Raw genomic sequence first — 7,379 nt, 5'->3', positions numbered from 1 at the left:
AAAAGCAAAAAGGTATGAGGGGAAGAGTTAATTTCTTTGTCCACTGCACTTTCTCAGCTGCCTTCCTCTACAGCAGATCCTGGGAAGATCTGCTCTGCCTCGGTTTCACCCTCTGTAAAATGGCAATAATAATACTGACAGAGCCCTCCTTTTAGATCTCTGGATCAAAGGTACTATATAAGTTCAAAGTGCTGTTTCTATAGGGCATTATTGCCAAATTCACTATAAGCAATTCCATTGGGTACTTGATAACAACAGTAGAATCAGTCAAACGCCCTTGATGTATTGCATGGTCCCAGATACCTTTCAGAGCCTCTTTGTGTGCCATCCCACCCCCTGAGGTCTGCAGGGATGGGGCTTTTGGAGCCTGGATTTTGCAGAAGCAGGAGGGGTACGGTCCGTGTCTTTGCTTCTGGCCCCTGAACTGTGGACCGCTTTTCTTTTTGACCTGACGAGGACAACTGGAGCTAGCCCTCTTAAAAGCAGGTTTAAAACATGCAACTTTTATTTATATATATACATTTCATAAGGCCTTTAGTACATAATGCTATACTCTTGTTGATTTTTTGGTTGCTTTATTCTTGCATGGTTTCTTGTCATTTTAATCTGCATATATTTCACTGCAAAGTTGTTAGGATACTTTCAGATCTAGACAAACTGCTATAATAGAAATTTGTTTAATATTAACTTTGCAATTTTGAGCTACTAGGTACCTAAACATTTTCTACAATTTCACTTTTAAAAAACAAAACCCTACCCCAGGAAAACCAATATATTAATAGCTGCAAGTGTTGCAATTTTGATTAACCCTAATTCTTAACAGTATTCTTTCAATTATAAAAATGTTTCTAAAGTACATTTTGTGGTTATGATTTTCTAAAATAGTGTGTCGTGATCCACAAAGAAAACGAGTAAATGTTAGATGTTACAGTGCGGGGCTTCACGAGTAAATTCATAGACAGCCTGGTTATTCTGCCTCTTCTACCTTCTTTTCTTTATCCCCCAAGAAGCACTGAGTGTGTATCTGCAGCTTCAGTAGTTGCCTTCGAGCCCTTTTATACTTGAATAGGTTTGTTTTGGTGGCTGTTTGCTAGACGAGTATGCTGCAGACATATTTTTTTCGAAAGGTCAAGCAGTCTCCTAATGTGTCCATTGTGTATCACCGCAGTAAGAAATCCTCAGTGCAAACGAGAGCTTCATGGATAATGATTTAAATCTTTTTGTTAACATCTTCATTTGTTTTACATCCTTAGCACTGCTTTTGGTGAGTCAACTTTTAACAGGGTAGAAAGCAAGGAAGCCCATCAAATAAAAATAACAGTCAGCTAAAGGTAAACTTAGTTGGTCACCTTTCCGTATGAAATCTGGCATTTAGCTATGTTCGTAAGGAACATGGTAACAAATGAGTAGCCATGGCACTCGTATAAGGACAAAGCAAAATTACCAGTTTTGGAAATATCTAGGGCTCTGGGCCTGAATATTTGATTTCCCGTATGAATCTTAAAAGTGTATGCAAAATTGGCTTTTAACCATGCGTACTCTAGGAACATATTCAAGCATCAACTACAGATACTTTTTCAGGCACTGACTAAATATATATTCACTTGTCAGTAAAAAAAATATGTCATTCTGATTGTCTTAAGGGGGGGGGGGGGGGGGGGGATCTTCTTCCAGCAAAGTGAAGTTATAGTGTATTAAAACAGTCACATATTTTCACTTTCATACAAGAGTGACGAGCGAAAGAGAGATCTTGCAATACTTACACACTCATTGAGATACAGAACTAATCAGTGTAACTTCTGCCTTATACACAAGTGCTACAGTTTATTAATAAGCATCAGAATGTTTGCTGTGCTAATGCAAATAGCTGTGCCATTCTGTCTAAGTTTCAGCAATAAATAAAATTGGTTTTTATGGACAAAGAGTGAAAATTTGGCAAACTCAGAATACCGGTGAGATTCTACTTTTCTCAGGAATTGGACAAAAAACTGGGAGTGTGTAACTGGGTCATTTTGAAGGAAGGAGAGACCCTACAAATCAGTAATAAATTATTATAGAAGATGCTGATCAAAACATCTTATTAACTGGTTCGAATGCCAGAAATCAGAGTAGTCTATAAATATAAACTGGGAGTGTGTAACTGGGTCATTTTGAAGGAAGGAGAGACCCTATAAATCAGTAATAAATTAGTATAGAAGATGCTGATCAAAACATCTTATTAACTCCGGAAATCGGAGTAGTCTATAAATGTTGCTTCAGGCATCAGAAATAGAATTGTCATTGGCCAGCAATTTGGTTATTAATATTTTTTTTTTGAAGTTATGCTTTCCCTTGGTATTCCCTATTTTGGGTATATACAATATGCCTTAATATTTCCCTCTTTAATTAAGTACATGTGAAAGCCTACAAGAGTTTAACTTTATCACAGATGTTTCAGAAACTGGAAGAAGTCTCCAGCTGATTTAGCAGCTGAGGCATTACTCATCAGAATATCTGATTACTGGCATATTAAGCAGTGGAGCAGAATAAACATGAAGCATTGCATCTCCCAGTACATATAGTTTAATAGCTACTAGCCAAATAGATAATCAAGGTGGCTTTATATTAAAAATTTATTGCACAGTCATGTAAACAGAAACCCACAGTATTGATCCCTTCCGAAACGTTGTCATTATTAAGTACACCGCTGCCTTTAAAATTTCTCTGTGTGCCTGTCTCTCAGTGGTTATGGGTCTCATACTCCCCATTTAAAACAATTGCAATGGTTGTGTTCAGGCACCCTGGCAGAAAAGCCAGAAACACCGGCAAAAACAAAAACATTAGCAGAGGTTTGACACCTACCTCCTACTTCCCTAATCAAAGTTCGTCCACCTGAAACCCTGATTTCCCAGGGTTGTAACCCTTTAATTGTCCGATCGAAATATATAGAGATGTACTAATATAGAAAACTGTCTTTGAAAAGGTGTTTGATAATGTAATTTTTTCCTTTTTCTCTCCGTAGCTTTAGGCCAGATTTCCTTATTCCAAGTAATTGATTCTAATACGTAATCTTAAAACAAAATAGTAAATTGTTAAGACCTCATTTTTTTGTTTAGACCACTCTTTCTTAATTACTGTGCCATCTGAAAATATGAGTATCAGGAGCTCCTATAAGTAGGAGCTTCATTTGAGCAAATCTCCAAACAGGCAGTGCATGGATTAGGGCTTCAGATTTTCATTATGCCACAGAATATTTTCCTCTTCCCTTTCTAGCTGAAACCCCAGAGCAGCTGTGAACACCTCTTGCTATCTAGAGGCTTGGCTCCCCTAATGCAGTCCAGTCATCTTAAGAATCCACTGATCAAATGAGTTTCAATGACCAGTAATCAAGATTTTCCTTAAAGCCTGCAGCATGGAGATGGTAGTTGTAGCATTCCTGCTGTTACGGCAAGGAAATGCTCTTATTTCCTACGGTCTTGGTTCTCGTGAAATACGGGTAACACCATACTCCAGGCATATTTACAGACGCCATTGAAGAAAGGTAGACAACAGCTAGACACTCCAACACCACAACACGATTACAGTATGTTTTTCTTTCCTTATTCTTTCAGTTCACAGTAAATTTCATCCCAGTTCATAGAAATCATCATTCTTTCCCCCTCTTTATTTCAAAATGGTTGCGTATTTTTCATTCACGAAAAGGTTAAAGGCGTTTCCCCATCGCAGGAGGGATTATCTTACCAGAGGATTCTGGGACTGCAGATGTATACTGCGGCAAAATCCTAAATTCATCGGCAAAAAAAAAATCATTTCCAGACCCCAGCTGCTAAAAATCATAGAAATAGAGGAAAACATTGATAAGATTAAAACATAAAGCCAGTTTTACGTTCCAAACCGCTCTAAAACACGATCTTTTCTCTTAATTCGTTTCTTAAATAATGCAAATTTTAAAGTAGCTTTTCTATCCCAAGCACGCAGCGCCATGAAATCGATAATTTTTGATCTTTTGGTTAGTAGGCAACATGGTGAGCTATTGCAGTGACTGCAGGCAGCAGACATGTTCTTGTCAGCTCCAAATTTTCATCTTGTTTGGGAGTCCATGGAGATTTGCGGATGGGATACAGCCAGTTTCGAGCTCCAGCTTGCACTTTGCTGGGGGGACATAAACCAGCACCTTTTTAGATGCGTGTATAGATACAGATATATGTTTTAAAAAGAAGAAGCATTACTGGATTTTAAACAAAAAATTATGTAAAAAGAATGGCTGGTGTGATTATAATCGCATCATGCAGGGTCCACGGTTTCCATTTAGTGAAATTTCGCAGAGGGCAACTTCTTAAGAACATCCCTGCTGTGCAGAGTGAAAAGCATGAACAAACCAAAGACAGAATTCATCTGTGTTTATATTTTACAGACAATGAAAAACCTACTCTTTGTATGCCTTTTTTTTCCACCTTATTATTTCACGAAAACTGCAGCATTTTCCCCACCCCCACCCGAACACTCACCACCCCAGCACTGCGGTGTTCGGGCTTTCTTGCTGTCTCTTTTTTTTTGCCACCTCTTCTTCTTTTTTGCTTTCACAAATTCTGCACGCGCCATCTTTATCTATTGTTACTCTTTTCTAATTTCTCTTGCCCATTCTCTTTCAAATCAGCTAATAAACACGAGGCTCAATGCCTGATCAATGATTATGTGTTATATTCTCCCCATCTTTTTTCTTTCTAAGAAATAAAATTAAAAATAAATTTAAAAAAAAAAACAAAACCAACACCCCACACCCCAAAATTTCTTTATTACCATAACCTGTTGTATACAGTGGTGATAAAAAACATTATTAACATAATAGCAACAGCTGCAGCCTAAATAGAAGCTATGAGATAATAAATGTGCTACAACAAATTAATTTGCTGCAGGTGCTTGTGCTCTGAACTGCGTAACCCAAGCCATTTCAAGTCTGAATACAATTATTATTCCCCCCACATGCTAAAACAAAAGTGCAGAGTGAAATGTCCTGTTATTATAAATATCTTGTCCTGTCCCCTGAACATTTTCTCCCATCAGCAAAGAGTGCAAGAAAGGATTTTAAAACCTTAGGAGAAAGCTGTGGCATTTAAAAATATTTAACAAGGCTTCAAGTCATGTCCAGGCTTGAAGAGATAATGTCTGTTTGTACATTAATTTGCACCTATTGTCTCTTAACCAGAGCTCTATAGGTAACGACGCACTGAGGTATTCCATATGTGCAATTGGCAAGGCAGGGGCTGTAAACATCTCATTAGTAACAGATGCATATTTGTATTTGTTGGTGCTTCTACTTACTTCATTGCAGGGGAAAAAAAAATCTCTTTGCAATTTGGCATGTATAATGTGCAGTGAATTGAGCAAGGATTTTTACTGGTTTGGGTTTTTTTTTCTGGTAAATAACAGTTTTTATGGAAGCCAGTTACTAGTTACCTTACGGGCATGCACCAGGAGCATGTTACAGCATTCTTCAGACTATGAAAATAGGAAGTTAAATGAAGCCAAGTGGTCTTTTTTCATTTGGGCACCATAATGTAAATATTAACCATGTGCTTTTTCCTATCCCTGTTTTTTTCCCCTTGTTTTACTGCTCACAGACCTAATGGTCTGAAACCTGGTGAAAAGGCAAAATTACGGGCTCAGTTGTGCTGACTTTACTACCGCATTCATTGCCACAGCAAACACAGCTTTTCTTTTTCTCCTTTGCAAATGTAATTAGTCAACTTGTGTGCTTTAAAAGATTGATTATTCTCACGGAGTATCCTTGAAATGTTCTTTCTGTGATCTTAGAGAAAGAAATAGTGTGTATCCTAAGAGAACTAATCAAACTAATTCCTCGCACAGGACACTTTTCCTGTGTTTTGGCGTAGCTTTGTGGCGATCAGGGAAGCTCAGCAAATGCTTGTGCTGCAGCAGGGCAGACGCGGTGCTGCATGAAGGGTGGTGCAGTTAGAGAGGTGCACTGAAACCCCACTGATTGTGCAACCTCGGTGGTGGTGGTGATGAGCACTTGCTCACGGGAGTCAGCCTGGGGAGGTCAGTTGGATTACTCATGAGCACAACTTGTCTCTAAGCTAGAATTTGCATGTCTCAAATCCCTTTTACCCAAAGAAGAAAACATATAATCAATTAAATAAAGATGTATATACTGTGCTAGTGAAAATGGTTTTGTTTTAATGCTGTTTTTGTATCAAACATTTGTTCTCTGTGTCTTCTTCTCATCTACTCCAAAGATCTGATTTTTAAGTTATTAGGTTCAGCTTCCATCTAAGTCCTTAGCTATTTTCTCACAGTAACAACTGGGACATGAATTCCTAAAATTGAAGCATTCATCTCCATAATAGTTCATTGTAATGTGTCTCCCAGTCATCATCCAGATGAGTAAATAGCATAGCATTTCTGCATATGAAGCACAGGGTGAAAACGTGCTTTCGCAAACTTCTGGGCAGGTGTTTCTGCAGCCTGGTATCTCCTTTCTCCTGAAGTAAAGCTGATGCTACAAACAATTGGTGCTTTTTGCTCTCTCCCTCAGACCATCACTATCATGCTCTTAAGAGGTAGAGTGCTATTCATGTTCTCAAAGGGTGTCCATATGTTGCTGGAAGGTTATTTCAGTAGGGGACTTGGAGCAACATCTCATAGCTTGTTCATCCATCTAACAGGTTCCTGCTACTGCAGTACCTAAGCACCTGCCTGGCTTTGGTGTGATTTCCTACCACACAGGGTGGGAAAATACAAATGAAAACTGGAGAACTGAAGCAGGACTGAGGGACAGGTTTTCAGGTTATTTAGGCAGCTAGTGGAGTACTCCATACCATCCCTTGCTTCTGCTAGCAGGTGCTTTTGAAAATGTGCTGTCTGCCAAGCAAAACCCCTTGCTTACCATTCAGCAGGAAAACTGGGAGAGAAACCATGGCTGACCTAGGCCTACACAAGGAGAAATGCGTGTGTTGGAGACCAGGGACTTTACACAACAAAGCTTTACATGGTGGGAGTCATGAGTGGCTTCAGTAACAAAATGTATGTGAATACTTTTGGAGGTGTTACACCACCTGATTCATTTAAGGGGGCTGGGGGAGGTGGGGGGAAGATACAGCAAGCTCTTAATTTTCCCATCATAAAACACCCTTCCCTCACCAAAGAACAAAAAGGAGATCTGATAGCCAGCTCTGGACACAAGCAGACAGTTAAGTGTAAGACAACCCATACAATGCAGATAGTGTGACAGGCCAGTTTTTATTGCTGTATGACTGTAACAAAGCAGATACTAATTTATTTTTTTTTTTATTCAGGGGCCAATGTGACTCAAGATTAAGCCTTATTGTGAGTGTTGAATGGGAGCCTAATGCGTTTAGGTGCTGAGCATCCAATCAAGA

Source organism: Pezoporus occidentalis, unplaced genomic scaffold (genome assembly GCF_034315485.1).
Source record: "Pezoporus occidentalis ecotype Australia unplaced genomic scaffold, CSIRO_AGI_Poc_V1 ctg193, whole genome shotgun sequence".
Classification (NCBI taxonomy): domain Eukaryota; kingdom Metazoa; phylum Chordata; class Aves; order Psittaciformes; family Psittacidae; genus Pezoporus; species Pezoporus occidentalis.
Note: the sequence above shows the minus strand (reverse complement) of the source record.